This window comes from Paroedura picta, chromosome 2 (assembly GCF_049243985.1).
Source record: "Paroedura picta isolate Pp20150507F chromosome 2, Ppicta_v3.0, whole genome shotgun sequence".
Lineage (NCBI taxonomy): Eukaryota > Metazoa > Chordata > Lepidosauria > Squamata > Gekkonidae > Paroedura > Paroedura picta.
The window spans coordinates 120,305,879-120,326,437 of record NC_135370.1 but is presented as its reverse complement, the minus strand read 5'-3'; the positions used below and the strand labels follow the sequence as shown (position 1 = coordinate 120,326,437).

At 42.8% G+C, this 20,559-nt stretch overlaps 1 protein-coding gene across 1 annotated transcript in view; it reads left to right on the top strand.

Moving 5' to 3' along the window:
- The window catches only part of ALX4 (ALX homeobox 4), a 114,936-nt gene that overhangs the window by 10,301 nt on the left and 84,076 nt on the right, over positions 1 to 20,559 (top strand). The window contains exon 2 of the mRNA XM_077322242.1: positions 1,832 to 1,931. The gene's annotated coding sequence lies outside the window, so the exon portion shown is untranslated. The remainder of the gene's footprint in view (positions 1 to 1,831; positions 1,932 to 20,559) is intronic.

Below are 20,559 nucleotides of genomic sequence, written 5' to 3'. Positions count from 1 at the left end.
GGGAAGAAGGCTTCAACTTTGTCCCTTTCGCTGCCAAGTGCTGAGATTTTTTTCTACTAGGCTAGCCTTTATAGTTAGACCTCATTTTGAGCTTCTGCCGCGTCATTTTGAAAAAACAAAGTCACTGGAGTTTGAATCAAGTTGCTTTATGGTATAAAGGAAGAAGAAAACACAGGATTTGGGGGGACTGAACAGTGACTTAATAGCTGTTTTAAGCTTGCAAATGCAACAGTGATTAATGATCTTTTAAGTACAGCAAAAAGGCATTATTTCTCACATTACCATTCCCCCATTTCAACAGTAGTAAATTCTTTCACTTGTCCCCTTTGAGGGTTTCTTCCATCTTGGCATACTTATTCCCCACTTCTTTTTTCCACTGTCAAGTTGCAGCCAATTTACAGCAACCCCATAAGGTTTTCAAAGTAAGAAACATTCAGAGGTCATTTGCCATTGCCTGGTTCTGCATAATAACCACAGAGTTTTTTTGGTGATCTCCCATCCAGTTACTAACCCTGACTGACCCTGGTTAGCTTCTGAGATTTGATAAACTATTGTATCTAGATCAGACAACTTCCTACTAGGGATTCTCCAATATGCAAAACTGCATAATAAGCTATCATTTTGTATTGTTTCAGGTTGACAGTATTATGTTCTGGGATCAACAGACATAATCTGAAATGACTCTGTGTTTAGTAACTAGCAGGACATTAATTTTTTACCAAGAAACATCAAGGGAAGACTTGTGCAATCAAACTACAAAACAATATTTGGGGCCTATCTGCTCTAGCGTTCTTCAAATCAAAGTAGCAGCATGGTGCTCTTGAAAAAATCGTGCAGGCTGTAAAACTGTAGTAAAGCAGCCACAAAGCACACAGCTGAGAAAGGCTGTAATGCATAATAATGAGGAACAGATGCGAGATGCTTTCCAGCCATAAAGACTGAATTTTTGCTAGGGCTGAGAGCAGAAGCATTTTAGCAAATAAATGCATCTCACTTTGTCTAGTTGACTCACTTTGTAGACAGAGAAAGATGCCTAATAGTGAACAAGCAATGCTGGTATAAGAATTCTAGTATTATAACCTAGTAATCTTGTATTATAAACCAACACAGTGCCCATGGGCATCATGGCACCTACCCACAGATTCCTGGCACCCTCCAAGCTTTTCAGAAAGTGGGCAGAGTTATTGTAACACAGGATTCTTTCATTTCTTTCCATTTCCCTCCTGTGCAAAGAAAAGAGGGAGTCACTGTGTTTGACCACACCTTTTGTGAAAACCATTTTGAGCTGGCCCATGCCACCCTCGCTGATAGCTCAAAATGTGCTCACAGGCTCAAGTCCATTGAGGACCCAACTGATGAAGAAAACAGTTCAGTGGAATAATACAGATCAGCCCTTTCCCTGATCAATTTTAGTTTGCTTTTGGTATCCATGGGTGCTATTTTCACATTTTAACTAAATTTAGTTTGAAACTTTAAATTTTTAAAAATAATATTAGATTTAAATAGATTTTAATTTAAAATAGCCTGTCTTTAAACCTGTGTTGTCTTATCATCAGTGGTTTTAACATATTATTACATACCTAAGACCTTAGCAGTAAAGTAAGCTATAAGAATAAATACATTCATCAAAGATAAATAGATAAGGGAAAGGGAAAGGGCAGTTTTGATGCCTGGTGTAATCTAGTTTTTGCAAATTATACTCACATATTCATGTCACATTCATCCACTGTCTTTTGCCACTCCAGAAGTTATGGAATCTATCAATATGTGTATTACACAAGTCATGCCCATGAGCTAATGCACAAGAGTAAAGTATCTTTTTTTTTTTCAGGGTACACATTTGTTTGCTTGCTGCATATGATATCATCAGACATGCTGTCACCCAACCAAGGTGCATTTGGATGTTCCCTCACATGAACCTGCATCTGTAGGTATGAAAGTAATGTTTTGAGATGCTTGGTTACATGACAATGGAATGTGGAAGGATTGTGTCATGCAACAGAAATGATTCCGCATAAGGAAACCTGGCAATGATACAGATCCTTTCAGAGTATAGTCATCAAATCTGTGATTCCAGTAATGATTGTACACAACTGTGAAGAAGTTCAAATGAGTTGTTCACACCATTCCACAGTGAATGGATTGGTTTTGTATCAAGTGTATAACTGATCTGTGAATCTGTACCAGTATAAATACACAACCTTCCTCTCTATTTTCCATTAATTCAAAACTGTTATTAATACCCTTTAGCGTTTACGTTATATGCCATCTAGAGCAGTGGTCCCCAACCTTTTTATCACCAGGGACCGGTCAACGCTTGACAATTTTACTGAGGCCCGGGGGGGTAGTCTTTTGCCGAGGAATGTTGCCGCTGCCACCTACAGCTCCTGCTCCACTTGCTTTCCTGCCGGTGCCCCTAACTTCCCACAGCCCACTGGGGGGTGTTGCCAGCAGCAGCAGCTGGGGGAGCCCCAGCCATGGTGGCCACTGGAGAGCACCAAAGGTGAGCTGGCAGCAGAGTGGCAGGGCAGCCCCCGAGGCAGCAGCCGGGGAGGAGGACGAGGAAGAGCCACAGCCCGGTACCAAATGATCCATGGACCGGTCCCGGTCTCCGGACCGGTGGTTGGGGACCACTGATCTAGAGGATCGATGCATACTACCAGTCGTTAGATGCTTCAAGATCAGTGGCATTTAGATGTACCTAGTTTATCCTGGGCTGTATTGATCTGAAACCTTGGGGGGGGGGTTTCCCCTCACAAACATTAAAATTGCCATTAAAATTGATTTTGTCCTCATCAAGGATTAAAATTCCCAAGCCACATTTTAAGATGTGTTTTTTATTAATGTTTGTATATTAATGAGAGGCACTGTAAAGTCTCTTAAATAAACTGTGTTGTGATCATGTGATTACCACCAAGGAGGAAACCGTTTCTGTTCTTAAAAAGAAAAGATTCTTATGCTTTGAATGCCTGCCTTATTGAAGCTGAAGCCAAAAAAATCCTTGTTGCCCACTTTTTAATCTGAACTGTTAAAACCATTTTTGTACCACAGATTAACGAATCGTATTCGACTATTATTGTTATTACACAATTACTCCCAGCAAAACCAGTACTTCATATATTGGTACATGAAATGCTGTAATAAGCTTCACAATGCAGTTGTTGGCCCAAACTTGCAAAGTACCAGATGCCAGACTCCAATGGCTTCAGTGGGAACTGAAAGTATTCAACACCTCCAAGGATCATTTCCAGATTTATGAATTGCTAGATACACAGGCTGGAATATCCAGTTCACTACTGCAATTTAACAACTTCATATAGTGCGTGCACTAGAAAATCTCCCAATGCCTATACGAACCATACCTGCCAGTCAGATGAGAAAAGGTAATGCTAAGCTCAACAGACCTTGTGGCAAATTCCTGTTCATGCAAAATGTGTCCCATGGACCTTTTTCAGGCCAGGAAAACTTTAAGATGCCATCAAAAACTGAATAACATAGTTATAGTTCCATTATTGGTCAAGGTCTGTAAATTGCATCACACTTGTCTCATTGCTCTGGTAACAATATAGAGCTGCAGGTGCATGGTTGTGGGGTGGCGCTATGTGCCAATCCCATGTCAATGAAATTAAATGCTTATGTTGGAAGTTTTTGTTTAACAAATGTAGACCAGGAGTTGGTTTTCTTGTTGGGAAGGTTTAATACTTTTTGTGTTCTGTTAAAGTTATTCTTTGACAGTCTCTAAACATTTTGAGTCCATTCAGCTTTCAGCACATGGCAGCCCTGTAGTTTCCAACAGAACTGCTTACAGAAGCAAATCTGCGCCCATGCCTCAAGGCTGATTTATGAAACCATTAAGTATAGGGCGGGGCCTACAGAGCTCCTTGAAAGCACTGTATATGTTCCCTGATCAAACAAAGAACTGTGAAGGTATGAACACTTAAAAAAAAAGATTGAGAATATAAGTACATTCATTTATGTTCACAAATTTGATATGTATCAATGTTCAGCTAAGCATTTCTTGGTTTCTTTTGTACTGGCTCTATATTGATGCTGAATTTGTCATGTCTAGATATCACCATGCACAGGATTGGGATGTGGCATACCACCACTAATGGCCATATCATTGCTGTTTGTCCCTTAAGGTTTACAGGATGAGGGCTTGAAAGGACAAGAGGACAATGACAGCCCCCCCTTTTTTGCTACTTCTTATAATATTGATACTTAGATATGCATTACAATTAGGCCTCATCTTCAGTGTCTATAAGTATTCATAATAGAAGATGTTTATTGTCTGTGATTCCACGCGAATGTTAGGAGTCCTAAGAATCTTAGCTATCTTCCTCTTCCCTTCCCCCACTGTAAAAAATCCTAGTTCTCCGGCAACACATTTGAGAACATGTAGATTGTATCTGTCAATGTCACCATTGTTCACCTTCCCTCTGATGCTCTGTATTGGTTTTATGCCAAATAGAATCCTTTCTTGACTCGGGTATTTTTCCATTAACTAACTCTTCCACATGACCTTCCTGTCTTGCAACCTGTGCTAAAAAGCAATGAAGCTGCAGTTCTAGTTTCTGAGGTAGTCTAGCACCAGCAATATGAGAACAATCGCAGAGGGGGTAGCAACCACACTACTGGGGTTCATATAAAGAGAGTCTTAAATTCTGTTATTCTGACTTAACTTGGCCATGGATCAAACTGCCTTTTAAAAACTTCTTTATGCTTAAGAAAATAGAGCTAAGCTACTTACCTCATGAATTTCCTTTCCAGTTCACATATATAACGCTTGCAGATTTAGTCAATATGCATAGGATACATTTTTTGAAAAGTATTATCGTAGTTGTTGGGTTCACTTCTGTATATCATAGTTGAATATTTGTCTTTAATATTTGTCTTTAAGGGGGGATATAAATTTGGATATCATTTGTAACTATGAGCCAACATTGACATATTTGCCTTGGATAATTCTGTCATAACCACCCTGATATGCGCTGAAACAATCATGCAGTGTTGTTTCAGATATGATAAAGAAGTGTCACCAATTGCATAAAGGAATTACTGAGCATTCAAATGAAGCCAACTCTCCATTATATAAAAAGCTGGTCAAGACAGACCAGCCTCTGGTGAAAGTAAGCAGAGAAAGTACATAACTATGTTGATTTCTATAAAAATCCCTAAAACAATAAATACCTTTTTCATTAGGACCAATCAAAATGACAGAACAAGGTCTCAGTGAGGATCCTCATCAAGTTGTGTGTTCAGTACAAAAAAATGTCAGGGAGGGGGATACTTCAGGACATGGCAGAGGATGCCTCAGTCTGCAGTTTATGATACTTAGCCTGATGAAGACTAGGAAGAATCTGGAAGGCTTGCTTATTTTGTTTGATATTTTGTGTAGTTCTGATAAAAAGGTGAAAAGGAGGAGTTAAAACAAAAAGACTTCTCGCAGAGTGCAAAACTGTGGGAACCAACCAATCTCCCACAGTAAGTGTAGCACTAGCTAAGAAGATTCAGACCATTAATTGCACCACAGCCACTGAATAAAACAGAACTGACAGTTTATTGATTTTTAATGTCTAAATTCCTCTGAATAATGATGAGTAGTGGAATGTGGGCTCAGTAAGACTCAGTCTATTTTTGTTGTCCTGTAAGTTCAGCCTTAAAGCAGTTACTCCAATGGGTTCAAATGTTCAGCTGTTAAATTTGTATCATCAGCATCTGCAAGAGGCTTGTGGCTGCCATTCAGAGGAACATGAACATCAAAAGTTCTAATCTGGTTCTGATGACTTTCTTCAAATGCCAAGTTAAACAGGAGCAGGGAGTGTGAATCACCTTGTCTTGACCCCCGCATCTATTTAAATATTCCCTTGGCAATCCCCAGGGTGGAGAACAGGACAACACAACAGCGTCTCTAAGCACTTAAGGACAAATTACTATGGTTACTTAGTAAGTGCAGAGGAATCAGCCATTCAAATTACGTTTAGGCGGTGAAGTTATGCTCCATCCTGCATGCCCTTTTGACACTGGCATAACTTCCTTCAACAGTGGAATTACTACAGTGTAAGAGAGATCACAATACCACTCATGCCATCTGGTTAAACAGAAGAAAAGACCAAGGCTCCCATGTCTTTTTAAAAAACGGTTGTCAGGGTGTCAGTGGAATAAGGTGATGACTACAAATGCATGTATATAAATGGATTGTTATTTTAAGCTCTCAAATTGATTTAACTCCTGACTCCATTATTTCCCAAGAAAGACCTGTTGGTGAGTTAGGGGTCCATAGGTTTTCCTTTGCATGTCAACATTAACAGAACCCCACCTGCTACTCAAATACATATTTGTGTGTACTTGACCCTACCAGATCCCTTTGGAAACCGCACAAGTTAGTTAATTGTCCCAAAAAAACCCCCAAACCTTGTCTTTCAGTATCTACTGCATTATTTTTCCGAGAGGCACCAAGAGTGTGGGGAAGTAGCAGTAAAGAGTGCACGCTTTATGGTGCAGAAATGGATAAATTCATTGCAAAATGATTTAAAGCAGCAGAGCAGAGCACTTTGCACAAGCCAATGTGAGAGGTTAATCTGAAAGGTTAAGGAACTCAGGTCTGGCTGATTTATGGCCTCTGTGTTCACTTTTATCCTAACCACAACTTTGCAACTGCAACCAGAAGTGATGGAGGGAAACTAGGAGTCCTAGATTAAAAAGAAATCCTGTATTGCAAAGAAAATTTAAACAAAATGACCACTGAACTGTAATTAATTTCTAGCATGGCAATACACAAACACACATTTTTTATTGGGACCCATTACCTACCTGTAAATATTCCACTTTAAAATTACATTTTGAGTTTTTCCTCCTATCAACAGGCTGGGCATGTGGTTTTGTTTGTGTTTTCTTGTCACAATCATTTTATTTTAATTTAGAAAAATATTATTTAGATACTTTATGATCAAGATTAAATGTATAAGTTTTGTTATTACCTAATTATTACACTTAGACATGACTCCGTGCTTGCACAGGGGATACCTTTACCTTTTTACACTTAGATTGTATTTCCATTAACTTATGGCTAACATATTTTTGCTTGTAATTCTTCCCTATCTGTTTGCGATGAAATGTTCAGTCATGTACAGAGGTAATGGGGCGGGGCATGTTCTTCAGGATAAACGGAGCACTTTACATGTTTGTTTGTCCTGCTCATGTGTCAAGCAAGCAAGGTGTGGGAAGGATACTACCTGTTAAAAAAGGCATGCGTGGACAAGGAGAATTAAACCCTCCATGTATGCCACCACCCCAACCCCCCAATACACCTTACCATGCTGTACTTGACTGATTTCAGCATTTCGGTATATGCGATTCTTCTCCCAGCCCAACTTTCTTCTAATTTTTGGGCCATCTTGAAGGAAACGGTTGAAATTGATCAACAATGTACGGTAAGAACATGGCATGGTGCAGTATTTAGCTCTCCTTGCCCATTTGGCATGAGTCAGTTTTGTTTAAAAACAGACCCCTCTTGGACCCTTTTTGTTTTACATATGAACAGGGGAATAAATTAATGTGTTCACCTTGTTTAACCTGAACTTTAAAAGGTTGTTCATGCTACCTGCTTAAAACCAGACACACTGGCACCCCCTTTTAAATAAGATTATAGAGGCTCTAAAATAATGGACCTTTCCAAGGATTTAGAGTGATCTCAATGGCTGCAGAAAGAAGATTTGGAATTATTCAGAAACTGCCAAAATAATCTAATAATTTCCCTAGGTTAAAATTCAGGACACTCATAGACCTGCCAGTTAAGCTCATGACCTTCTCCCCAGTAACAATTGGGAGCACGTTTTTCAGCAGACTGTTATCCAAAACACATCTAATCACTCTACTTTATAGAGCCCTGTTGTATATTCCAGAATGAAAGGCAATGAGTAGAGAAACTGGGAAGCTGTGTACAATGTGAGTTTTCAAAACTCAGGATCTGGTTCAGTGCAATGAAATTTCTACTATAATTATATTTCCTTTTCAATATTTAGATAATTTTTGCACAAAGAATCTGCCCCTGGACAGCCTTCAAATGTTGGTGGCTTTTAGAGCCCCCCACACACACACACACACACACACACACATGACGTCACCTGCATCCAGAGGCTGTCAAGAAGCTGGGTCGAGTTTTGGGCATTTTTAACTCACGATGAGGGGAATCGCTAAAACCCTCTCCATTTCCTGCTCTGAGTAATTTTTTTTAGATGGTTCAGTCTGCTTTGCAGCATGATCGCAAAGCTACATTGTCCAATGTAAAATAAAATCTTCTGCAAAGTGTCCACGGTCTTTTTGGGATCAAGCAAGCAAAACACAGCTCCTTTTCTGTTTTCTGGAGGTGGGGAATGAACTGAGAAAGAGGGAGAGCGGGTGATCGAGCAGCCTTCTCCCAATCATACAGGGGTCATACAGGGCACTTTGTTTTTAAGCCAACCATTTACACAAAATGACTTTTTGGATTCCAGGGACCATGTTCAGCGTCTCAGAAATCTACCCAAACAGAAATAAAGTTCATGTTTATTGTCAAGTCTCATGCCCGCATACAGCACTGACAACATCTTTCACATGACAGCCATGAGACTGCAAGCTCCCCAATCAGTTACCTCTGGACTCATTTGCTATATTCTAACCAATGAAGAGACTGTTTACAAATCCCTTCCCTTTGTATACCAAGAACATTCTGTTGGTCAAAAATGGCCCTTACATTTACACAGAATGTTTAAACAAATCATAAAGCTTTTAGTTTCAACATAATTTGAAACTTGATTCTCCTGGAGATTCCAGATCAGAGATCAGAAAGGTATTGATATGAGTTTGGTAGTGTATTGTTTGTTCCTCTGCCATAGGACTAAACTTTGTATTTAGTTTTATTTTTAACCAGTTGCAGTAGAATTAGGCAAGAGGAATTTAAAATCTGTACATATGCTAATTGCTGCTGCGGTTGTCACTGTTTTATTCATGTGCTATGTTCTGTCAGATTCAGTGGCCTACAGGTGGTCTCTAGGGTAAATGGTTGGATTCAAAATATAAAAATGATAAGTTGTGATAAACCAGTAAACATGTCTCCTGTTAATTGGGACCAGCAAAAGCTGGTTCTGTAACAGAATGTCAATTATCCTTTAAAAAGCAGCTTGCTTCCCCAACATTTCTCATTTAAAACAAAAATAGCAAACATACAATCATGAAAATTAGTATCAAATTATAAAACATAGGATGTATACATAGTATCAGTCTTCAGTCAGCCTTGGTACAGTCTGGTAGGTCGATATGGCCTTCTCTTTGTGTCTTCATTGATTTTTTAAAAAGGATGTTCAATAGGATCATCTGGACACCACCATCTTCTGTTCTGTTGTAAGTTATGAGTAAAAGGTACATCATTCAGATACCCTACTGAAACTAAGTAGGACTGGATCTGGTTCTGTAATGCTGTTGTCCTCTGTTGCAACTAAATATATAACTTTCTGCTGTAGCCTTCAGACAAATGCTTATCTAATTAGTAAACAGGCCATTTCACTATGATTTCATTTGATGCAACCTGTTGAAAGTTAAGAACACTGGTAATATTTCTGAATTCCTGTTCAGCAAATCAAGTGCTCCTATTAGACATTATCAGGCATTATGATTTGAAAATATGGATTACAAACACACAATATGTTGTTCAGTCAGATTTTTTTAACATGATGCTTCAGGGCAGTTCTAGTACTAATGTTTCCCAACCAAGATGACCTAGGATAGCTCAAGTTCATCAAATCATGGAAGTTAAGCAGGGCTGGGCCTAATTACTATTTGGTCAGGAGGCTACCAAGGAAGTTCAGGTTTGCTACAGACCCAGGCAATGGCAAACCACCTCATAACATCTCTTGCCTTGAGAACCCTACAGGGTGGTGAGAAGTTGGCTGTAACTTGAAGGCACTTGCCACCGCTATCACAGTAACAATACATGACAAGTAGCTTCTGCTGGAGAACATACAAATGGCAATACTCACTTTGTTCCATGTGTCTAATGTTAGACCGTTTATGCACTGGGAACTTCACTGCCCCAGCTCCTGTGCAGGAGCACAAATCCGGGCCGGATGAGGTGCACCAGGCCAAATGCTCCCCCATGTGGGTGCAGGAAGAGGTGGGGCAACCTGCCATGACTAAAACTCCAGCCTGCAGCCCGGCATGAAACCTCCAGTGCATAAACGGTCTTATTGTTTACCCACAGGAGCTCTTTTGATTCCCCATGTTGGTATGCTTGCCCTTGGAGCAGAAAAATTTGTACTATTTATATTGGTTCAATTTCTTTAGATCTCGACACAGTCATAGAAACCCTTACTTCTAGTTTTCTGAACTTTTTATTTATGGGTCACTCGGATTACAGTATCAGCGCACCCAGGAAAGAAAAGGAAAGGTGTGCTGGAATTAGATACTGATGAAGGGCAATCTTCCCCAGCTCAGGGTCATATCCTTTTCAATAACAAACTACTTTTCAACACAAGAGACAGCATATATTATCCTGGCATACCCCAAAGGTATCTGCCCAGCCCAAGGAAGTTGTTAATTCATTAACCAACTACAATTCCTCTTTTTCCTTTAGATCTAACTAACTTCAGCCTAATGAAAGTATCTTAAACCAGTTGCCTCACCCAGATTTGATTCATGATAGCTTAATCAAGGTTCGTTCCCCACTTTTGCCCACCAAAGTATGACAGCAATTAACTTGAAACCAGCCAGTGGGATTCAAAGTTTTTATCTTGATCCAATACAAAGCCAGGACAGCCAAAAGCTCATCTACTCTGGGGATATTCTGTTCATAAAAGAAGAACCCCATTCCCAAACAAATCGTTCCTCAGATCCCCAGTCCACATCTTTGTTGGTAAGAATTCTGTTTTCCTTCTACACTTCGTAGGTTTTTTCTCCCCTTTCCCTTCTCACTCAGCTCCTTGGACCTCTTCTCATCCCTCAGATTTAAGATTGTATGTTTCTTCCCTTCTACCTTATGTAAGTGTGCCCTCTTGTTGGTTTGTGTGTGTGATCATTTAGGAAATCAATCTTCAGGCACCTAGTGTAGGTTCTTTACATTTTTTATGTTGTATACACTTCAGTTGTGGGACTGGTGGGTCCTAGGGCCAGTGGGCAGCCTGGGATCCCATTTCCCTATGGGAAGCCTGATAGGGCTTCTCCTCTGGCCTCTGCTGGCCTAAGGAGGACACCGCAGCCTGTTACCTGCCTCACCCTTCTTGGATCCTACAGGTTCTTTGCCTCCTCTGTCACCTTTGTTGCCTCATGCCTCTGTTGCCAGTCCTTGGGTCTTGGCTGCTGGCCAGCCCTGGACTGTCTGGTGTCCCTGGACATCATGTCAGGTAGGGTACCACAACAGTATCACATTGGACTTTTGTGGTCCTTCTGGGTGTGGTCTAGAGCAGGGGTAGTCAACCTGTGGTCCTTCAGATGTTCATGGACTACAATTCCCATGAACATCTGGAAGACCACAGGTCTAGAGGCCTCTGTCTCCTCAGGGGTAAGTGCCGAGGTGGGAGGTCTGACCCCAGACACTCTAGTTGAGTATAGCCAGAATTGGTTGCATATATAACATTACCTGTTCCCTTTTTATTAAAAGGGGTGGAATTTCCTAACAATGTTGCATGGAAGTGGAACTGGCTGCCCATTTTTGAAACAATATTAAATGGAGGGTTTGAGACAGGAGAGCCAGCTTGGTGTAGTGGTTAGGAATGAAGACTTCCAATCTGGCAAGCCAGGTTTGATTCCCCGCTCCTCCGCATGTAGCCAGCTGGGTGACCTTAGGCTGTACACAGCACTGATAAAGCTGTTCTGACTGAGCAGTAATATCAGGGCTCTCTCAGCCTCACCTACCTCACAGGGTGTCTGCTGTGGGGAGAGGAAAGGGAAGATGACTGTAAGCTGCTTTGAGACTCCTTTGGCTAGAGAAAAGCGGCATATAAGAACCAACTCTTCTTCTTCTTCAGGGCAATAAGGAAAGAAAACCAAATGCAGAGTAGAATTCAAAGTAGAAACAGATGTTACGTTTGCCACAGGGAGACCACAAAAAGTAGCAACTAATGTTCAACTGAAGTTTAGGAGCCCTGACTGGATGGTCCAGGCTAGCCCATTCTTACCAGAGCTCAGAAGCTAGGCAGGGTCAGCTGTGGTTAGCATTTGGGTGGGAGACCACAAAGGAAGTCCAGCATCACAGCACACAGGCAGGCAGTGGCAAACCACTTCTCAACTTCTCTTGCCTCGAAAACGCTTCAGAGTCGGCATAAATTGGCTGTGACTTGACAGCACTTCCCAGCAAAGTTTAGAGGCGTGCATCATTCACATTGATGCTGCAGACATTCAGTGGTGGACATCTATGTGTGAACTATCTGCTGGAATGTCAACCTTGTGGATTTTAGCAACTGCACAATGACTACCTAGCCTCTCCCTCATTCCACATCCTCAGTAGTGACTAACAGGGCAAATTTCACTATAATAACTACAATCAATTGGATGATGAGATGGTGTTTTTGTTGAGAGTGTAGTGGCTACGAGCAACAGCCTCTAATCTGGAGAACTGGGTTTGATTCCCCACTCCTCTACAAGCCAGCTGGGTAACCTTGGGTCAGTCACAGTTTTCGCAGAGCTCTTTCAGCCCCACCTACCTCACAAGGTGCCTGTTCTGGGGAGAGGAAGGGTGGGTGATTGTAAATTGCTTTGAGACACCTGCGGGTGGTTAAAAGCACAGTATAAAAACCAACTCTTCCTCTTCATTATAGCTGTAGATTTCTCAACAATACTGTCACTCAGAACTAGGGCTATGTTTAGCTTGCTGAAACTAAGATCCAAAACTATATAAGATTTGCTTCATTTAACATTCTGATGCTTTGCTTCAGTCCTTTTTACCTTTCTAGTCAGTTCTGCAATCCTAATGCCTTGTCCTGTTGATTGTATTGGCTCAGTCTGTGTAATCTGTCTTGGGTCCAAGGGAGAAAGACGAATTATAAATAACATAAATACACAATGCCAAATTCTTACACTCTTTTATAGATAGAAAGCTAGATTAATTTAGAACCAAATCTATTACAGTGGTTATGGAATATGATATCAGCTGCAAGTGAACTTCCTGACATTCAGGTGGAGTTGCTCGAAATCCTTCCTCACCATTTAATGCTGCATAAACAGGTGAGTGGGGTATCATTTTCCCTCAGGGGGCCACATGGTCACACTGTGATCCTTGGGGCTAATGAGAAGACTAATCTGACATTACTCTTCATTTGAGAGCTGCCCTTGGAGTTAACACTCTCAGGAGGCTTGACATGCAGCAATGAGAGTCCCTGCCTGACAATGACATTTTGCCCAGCTCCCACACTTCTTTATTGAGACTCAACTGAAATTCACTTATTTGCATGGACACAGTGAAGGAACACGGGGACAGGGAAGGACTACAAACCAAACCAGTACAACAAATCAGTTTAAAGATGTCCCCAAAAACCCATGACCACAAGACATGTCGAAGACAGGTAATGTTATTACTGTTGTTAATGTTGTTTTCAGGAATTTGGTGGCAATCCTTCCTCACAGAACTTTAGTTGCTAGGGATTTCTGGGAAGAAGGACAGTAGCAATCAAATGCTATGATCCAAAGCACCTTTGCAAAGAAATAAATCTTATTCCCATACATTTCCACATAAATATGCCAAGGATCAGGCTGATGTATCCCCAGTTCCAGTCCTATATGACCGGGAGCCCCAGGCCCAGCTGATGATTTGCTTAATCATATAGGATCACTTCAGATAGGCTGGTCCTGCCGATTATCCCACCACACACCAATCATTTTGATCAACAATCCATTGAGCACCATCCCCCATGGGAATGCAGGGGTGTCATTTCCTTGCTCCAGCAACCTTGGTGCTCCAGTCCCCTAATGCTTGTTATGTCATGTGCATGATTTATAAAACACCAACAGCCCTCAGTGGAATTGTGCGGTCTAAGGAGCCTACTCCTTCCCCTTCCCCTGACTAGAGCACTGCTAAGCAGACAGCGGAGGACACCCACAGCCCCCTACCTCACAGGAGTTTCAAAGTGGCTTGCAGTTGCCTTCCCTTCCTCTCCCCACAGCAAACACCCTGTGAGGTAGGTGGGGCTGAGAGAGCTCTGAGAGAACTCTGACGGGGCCAGGGTCACCCAGCTGGCTGCCTGTGGAGAGATGGGGAACCAAACCCAGTTCTCCAGATTAGAGGCCACTGTTCTCAACCAGTATACCAAGCTGGCAAATTCTAAATATTTGTGACCAGTATTATTAATTATAGCTAACCAGGACTACTCAGCAAGATTGGTAATTTTTATTATGAGACAATTTCTGGCAAAAGGTGGTGGCATCCATATTTCTGATCCTGCTACAACCTGCATTAATTCTCAGTGCAAATGCAATATGCTCACAGCATCAAGAATTTCATATTTTTAAAACCCTCAGTTCAGTTTTGTTAAATTTGTTAAGAAAATTACATGCTTTAGTTATTCAATCAGGTGTGTGGGAGGGTTTCCCATTATTTCCAGCAGCAAACACATTTCCCAACTGCAGTTTCCAGCTGAAACAGTAACCCTCACTCAAGGAATTCTCTCTACCACATTCTCAAGAGATAAGAGAAAGCCTTTCTGCCTTATAAGCAATTACAATTTTCACCTGCAGGTGGAAGAATGTGTTTGGCAGACACAGTACTAACCTATAAAAATGAATAGACAGACCATTGTGTAGTGACATAAATTTGCCCATTCATGTCTAAAGAAATTGGTACATGCATGTATGTCTACAGACTCTATTTTCAAACAACAATGAAGTATATGTGTGAGAGAAGCTGAGCTGAAAGCACAGGGGTGCCCCAATCCAGCAAAACAGATGGTAATACTTTGAAAAAGACCATTCAGCACCCTCCATTTGGATGACAAGATCATGGGGCAACTAGGGAAAGGCCTGGCCAGTCTGCTGGGTCTTCTCTGTCTCCTTTTCCCCTGACCTTCTTGGTCTACAAAGACAGCCAGGCAACAGAATAATGACTAGATCTAAAGATTTTCATATATGACAGGTTGCTGTTTTCTTTTACGTTCCAGTTGGTGATAATATTAATAAACATGACTGGGGGTTCAAGTTTTGATTAGTCTCTGTATGCACCTGCCATCTGGTATGCAACACCTTCAGTGTAGTGCCCACCTGCTCCTCTGGGAGCAGAGCTATTGTTCTGCTTGCTCATGATCTGATTGGGCAGCCTTAACCATCTATAGGTAACTGCTGAAGTCATTTTGCCTCAGCCAGCGTCAACCCTTTCTACACCCTGATACCCCATCGATAGGCATTTTGAAATGCCATCCTTCTTGTGCCAAGTGTTTGTTTTCCAGTTTGTACTGGCTTTTATTTAAAACATCAGGCTAATTGCAATTCGGGGGCAGGGTCCCCTTTCCCTTTTCTTTCTGGAATGCAGCCATCAAAATAAACATTAATCCCAAAATAGTGGGGCTTGAGTTATTACTTGCAAGGGTGCTCAGAGTGAAATTTATAGCAACCTTACTGTGTCTTGCTAGCAATCTCTTAATGCACCAAAGTGGGAAAGGGTGTGTGTTTTTTATTAAAATATGGCACTCTATAAATCTGAGTGGCAGAGAGGACACAGGTGGCTTTGCGGCTCAGCCCTCTGGACTGTCATGGCAAACTTTGGAGCAGCCCATCTGGACCTTCCAGTCCATCCCACTACCCAAATAAGTTTAACCCATCAGCTGTCTCAAATCCAAACTTGTCCACTGTGACGACTACTGCTGAGAATCCTTTTGTTAAGGTCTTTCCCTTCACGGGACTTCACCCAGATTTCAGTAACCGTGGCTCGAATCCTGATAACTCATTCTAACGGCACTTGTCAGTTCTCTGTCTGCAGATTTCAAACTGTTTATCCCACAGGAATTCAGTGGGGGTTCCAGGGCTACTAATATATAAAAGGTTTGAGGATTAAAGCAATAGGATACAATGTAGGAAAAGTTAAGCATATCTAAATCCCATTGCAAATAATAGGATTTATATACACAGGTCAACATCAAATGTTATGGATCCAGTTTCTCTGGATGCTAGAAATGATTTTTAACCAGAGCTGATCTACAAATCAGTGAATTTAAAAATTGGGGATAGTGGGGCGTTCAAGTTTTTAGTCAACTCCTTCTCCCCACTGAGAGCCAGCATAGTGTACTGGTTAGGAGTGGTAGCCTCTAATCTCGAGAGCTAGGCTTGATTCCCACTCCTCCATAAGCAACTAGCTAGCTGACCTTCAGCTAATCACAGTCCTGTTCTCACAGAACAGTTCCATCAGATATCTCTCGGACTCATCTACCTTACAGGGTGTCTGTTGTGGAGAGAAAAAGGGAAGGTGAATGTAAGTCACTCTGAGACTTCTTTGGGTAGTGATGAGAGGGGTATAAAAATCATCTCCTACTCCTCCTACTCCTTCCAAAGGGACAGTTGTTTTATACTGCATATGCCACCCTGAAGATAAAATCCCAGATTCTGGATTTTCCTCCAGGCACTTAAAATGTGGCACACAACAAATAGCAATCAAAGAGGAATGCCCCAACCTCATTATAGGCAAACAAAGAAAGAAAATAATCTTTGTTTGGAGTGTTGTTTTTCTTACCTTTTTTTTCCTTGTGGGTATTTGATGACACTGTTGCATACCTGGTGGACTGTAGGGCATCACAGTTAAAAACCTCTGCTCTGTTATAGCTATTTCTTTCATAGCAGTCTGATAAAATTGCTTCTGGTGTGACAGGCATGGGCCATGTTCACTTAGCAGTGCATGATCTGAGAGTTGTCTTCTAGGGTCCCTTGCAGAGGATGATGGGGTGCAAGATCAAGTACCTTACAAGTCCTGCAAAGCATCAGGGGAGAGAGTCCTTCTCAGTTCTCAGGCAGCAGGCTTTATTGGCAACAAAATGTTTCATCCTGGCCTACATGCAAAGCACATTATATTACGTGTAATCCATATAGACTCTTGTACACATCTAAATTTCATTGCATGTAAATGCTGTAGTCCCATTGCACTGTGGCCAACCATGACTCCTCAGTGTTTATATATATTGTGAAGTTAGGGTTGCCAATATGCCTGGAGGAAAATATTCTGTCCCTTTAATACAGCCTTAATGTGAGGGAATGCCTTGTTGAAATTTTCCATAGCATGAAGCTGATTAACTACGTAATAAATAATATCCCATTAAGCATCTATAAAAAGCATCTAGCTGCAAGATGTTGCCCTTCAAGGCATGCTTTTGTTTCTGTAGAAATGTGGGATTCCATGCATAGCTAAATAGCTAAGGGAGTGTCACCTAGTTTCTTTACCAGTGAAGTATTGTATCCCAGGCAACTTCATTCTATTCATGATAGCAGAAGAAGATTGGGGGGGGGGGTACATTAGACTTACTCCCAGGTAAATGTGCACAGAGTGGCAGCCTTAGCTTGTATATGGATACTTAGTTGGAAGTCAGTGCCACTAAGATTAATGGTACTTGCTTTCAAATAAACGTATTTAGGATTGCAAGGTCAGTCATCCTAGTTTCTGTTTCAGAAGGCATTCCTGCAATTGACTGCAATTGCTAATCCTAGCATAGGAAAAGTGCTAGAACAAGCCCTGACATTGAATGCATGTAGGTAAGAAATGTATTCAGTTGGCATCACTGAATCCATCTAATCCAAACATTATTTGGTAGGAATGCTATAGATTTAAATAAAAATTAATAAATATAACTTTTCTTTAGGAAGGCATTGTAAATGTGCTAGGGAATGAAGTCTTATTTCTTTGTTAATCGCCATTGAAGCTAGCGGGAATAATTGCTTCCAAATGGGCATTCTCAGAATTGCCATCAACCTCATGGAAACCAAGGAGAGCGGCTTCTGTAACCCACTTTGAAAAGGGTCCCATTGACATAATTTATTTGCAAGGCGGTGTGGTTATAATTCAAACCTTTTAATTGAGGCAGCGATCAAGCTGTGATTGTGAGCTAGGATTGGGGACCAACCCAAATGTGGTCTTATAGCACAGGCCTCCTTTGAAAAGCTGGGATAAACTATTTTGCCTTGTCTTATAGACAAGCTATTAAATAAAACGGAAATCCTTTCACGGAAACGAGAATAAGCGGATATGCGGGAAAGGGGGGAGAGGAGAGAGCAGCAAACGATTCGAAGCAACCTGCCAACCCGGCGCTTAGGTCAAACGCGGGTGCCCAGCCGCCTAAAGGGGAAACGGTGCGTTGCTGAAGCGCCAGCATCTCCCAGTCCCGCGATTCCGGCACTCGGAGCTACGGGGCGTCTGAAGGGCCAGCTTCCTTGCGCGGGGCTGAGAAGGTCCTCCTGAGATAGGAGGCGTTGCAAGCGCGCTGCTCCTTTAAAGGAGAGGAGGGCCTTCGGGCGCACTGTTCGCGATCCAGGCCAGGCAGGGATTTCGCGCACGGGCAAGAGAGCCCCATTAAAGGCAAACTCTCCCACTCGCAGCAGTGGCTTCTTTTCCGAACCTACAAGCTTGTGGGGTAGGAAAAAGCAGCAAGCGGGGCAGGTTTTAGGAGCGGGAGGGTTCCTAAAGTCGTTCTCTGGGTTTCTTTCCCTGACTGCGCCTATGCTACCTTTGCCTCCTCCTCCTCTCCTCTCCTCTCGCCAGCCCGCTTCTCTCCGCCTGGCGCCGACTGCGCCGCTGTGCAAAGACAAGGGCAGGAAGGGTCCTCTGGCCTTTGCGGGTTTTGCCCTGGCGTGAGGCAAGGGGAGAGGGGACGCCACAGCCCGGACCCTCAGGCTGCCTGCCTGTTTCTCCCCAGGCCTCTGGGCCAAGGTGAGGCGAGCTGGCTGTGTCGGCTGGGCTCTCTTGCCGGCCGGACCGCGGTTGTCAGCCTGCCGGCGGAAGAGGAGACAGTCTGCTGGGTCGCCGTGTTGCTCTGAAGCAGCAGACCAAAATTCAAGCCCAGGAGCAGAGCAACGAAGCTTTATTCTTCAAGAGATACTCTGTCGTGTACCTGCGCGCTCCTTCAGATACATTGAAATATAGCTAGAAGGTGAGCAGCGAATGCAGACAGCATAATGAAGATGCTTAACAGATGCAAGGACCAAAGAGGAAGAACAAACTCAGTTCCCATGTTCACTATTTGTCTGGGTTTAATTCCGGGAGGAAATGTAGTGGAGGAAATGAATGTGTCAAAATTGGAGGTTGATGGGCAGATGTACCCTTCTTAATTGCAGAATGGGGAGAGGAACTGACTAAGTTCTTATGCTCCAGCTGTCTCCTCTCAAAGGTGGAGGTGACGAACAGCATCCTTCTCTTTAAGGTGGGGTGTTTGGTTGGCCAGGGTCATGTGTCCTCCGTCACCAGACTGGGAAAATGTATCTGAACAAGTGTGCCTGCATACAAAACTTTCTACCTTGAATACAACCTTGTTGGTGCCACCGGACTCGGAGGTTTTGTTCTAGTGATAGAAGAGCTTAGACTAAATTCTCTTACACGGTATAAAGAGATGCATGAACCCTGTAATCCTCATAGGACCTTGGAGCAATTATAGCCTTTGGGATAAATCGATCGGAGCAACATGAGGCATGGCGGAATAGAATAATTCCTAACGGTGACACCCTGCCCGAACACCGGCTGCGATCCTGCGCGCACTGAGGTTGCCTAATTCTCCATGGGAGGTATGCAACCTACGCGTGTGTGTGAGCAGGACTGCAGTTCAAATTATTTCCCGCTATGTTAGGGTGGAGTTATCCTGTTTTAAGTCTGCCCTTCGATTAACAAAGCTGACACCCCCATCCGTCGCGTGGGGGGAAGATTACTGGTGCCCTGCTGAATGATGTATGATGACTTCTAATGTGATAATTTCTTTTTTTACCAAAAGAAATCATGATATTGAAAACTGGCAACGATCCTGCCTGTCCGCTTCGCATGAGATTTGTCCTTTTTGAAGGATGGGCTTGGAATTGACTCCGCAGAGAGAAGACGATTGACGTGCCCCTCTCCCTCCCCCCACGCAGGCGCACGCACGCACACCCCCACGCCCTCTCTGTCCTTGGCGAAGAGGTGAAGCGATCGGGGGAGGGGGGGCGGACGCTGTCAGTCCCGCTCTCGTGTTGCTGGGTTGCGCGGAACAAAAAAGAGGTATCCTCATCGCTGTGCGACGATGAAGGCGAGGCGCCCGAGCAGACGGCCGGGGTAACCCCGAGGCTTCCCATCCGAGTTCGGCTCCGGCAGTCGTGGCCTTGGGCTGAGCTTCAGCAGCGCTGCCTTCGGTCCTGGGTGGCAAACCCGTCTCCTGATCTGAGGGGGTGCTGATATCGAGGAGCCTGATTCATAGAAACGCCTTCCGGGGCTCTTACGAACGTATCCGATTGCGCGCACCCTTTCGTAACTCTGAGGTCAGTCCCGCTTACTCCCAAGTGCTCGTGGGCGCGGGACTGCAAGCCTAATGTGTCATTTCCCCCATACCAAGAAACCTGGAGCTGTAGTAGAGGATGTTTGGAGTGGAAAGAAGACCACAGTACATC